Source organism: Lactuca virosa, chromosome 7 (assembly GCF_052849685.1).
Source record: "Lactuca virosa cultivar CGN04683 chromosome 7, Lactuca_virosa_CGN04683_v6, whole genome shotgun sequence".
NCBI lineage: Eukaryota > Viridiplantae > Streptophyta > Magnoliopsida > Asterales > Asteraceae > Lactuca > Lactuca virosa.
In genome coordinates, this window is record NC_136432.1 from 110,684,484 (window position 1) to 110,686,042 (window position 1,559).

The following is a 1,559-nucleotide window of genomic DNA, read 5'->3' on the forward strand; positions in this document are numbered from 1 at the left end:
CTGAAAGATATACCCCAAATCATCAGATAAATAACATAATATCGGGAGACCAAATCCACAAACCCTAGGGGTTGTGACTTCCTTGCTACGCGTATGGGTCCTGTGCTTTCAGTAGTACGGGCCCATACTACCTTCCACACCTACCCATATTTGTCTCAAGTATCACCACAACACCCTAACACTAGCATCAACATAAAAATGTGCTCAACCCTCACCCCTAGAGGAATATCAACTATCTCGCAACTGGTCTTACCACTTCTCACATCACACACATCCATGAAACTTTCACCATCCCCTGCAGCGCTAGTGTATACTAGCTACACTTAACGCTGGACCCAATAGACTTTCGAATGTCCAATCCTACCCGAGGGCCGAATCAACATTCTCGGGCTATGAGGTCTTTATTATGCGCAGCCGTGATGCATACACTAAACATCTACAGTTATGATGTCAATTCCATATACAAGAAACCCTAGGCTAATAGGCATCATATAATCAGGCAAATCTAACATGCGATTCCTGAAGACCCCTCGCCTAGCACTAGCATGTTGTTCTAACATATCAAAATATCAAATAACTGTATGGTATTTTGGGGTTTACTTACAGGCTCCGGCTGATTGTACCCTCTGCATCCTCCATCCTTTATTTTGAAAACCATTTTAAAATCTTACTTTCCGAAAACCTCCTTGATTTGAGACTGGGTTCACACGAGTGTTCCCCCAATTCACTCAAACCAAGGCTCTAATACCAACTTGTAACATCCATAAATTTTATGCCAAATTTAAACTTTTCAATCCATAATAAAAACCAAATAGTATTTGTTTACAAAACATTTTCAAATCATTTTTTCCATCAGAGTGTCCCAAAACAGATCATAAGGATGAGGAGCGGTACGGTCACGCATTCGCCTTGCCATGAACTCCTGAAGTACCTGAAACAATAAACTGAAAACTGTAAGCCCGAGGGCTTAGTGAGCTACCCCCAAAATACCAATACCACACTGATAATACCATATCCATAATAATCAATCAATCAACATGCATACTGGGCCATCGGCCTAACTGGACCGCCCTACCGGGCCTACAGTCCTACTGAATCTACATCGAGCCTTCGGCATGACTGGACCGCCACGTGGGCCTAGAGTCTCCCCGGACCGCTCATAGGGTGTGTTGGCCTTCCGCACAGAGCAGGACCGCCTCAACCTAGGCAACAAACAATTAATCATGTGTGCGTAACTAACATATACTGGCATATACAATCATCAAACATATCTATCTCACTGATCGCCAAGCAAAGCAATCACTCAACAATATAGCACTGACCTAGCAGGTCACTGACATATTAATGCCTACGAATCATACAAGCATAACATACTGTCTATCCTGATTTCGATCTAACAGATCATATCCACATGTATCATACTATCACAATAACAACTATAAAGGGCCGGCCTTGGTGCCTTAGTTCCTATCGATATAGTGAGGATAACGCACCTTGCAAATGTCGACTCGGTAGATAAATCCCCACTCTCGAATCACTTGACATAGGCTCCACCACCT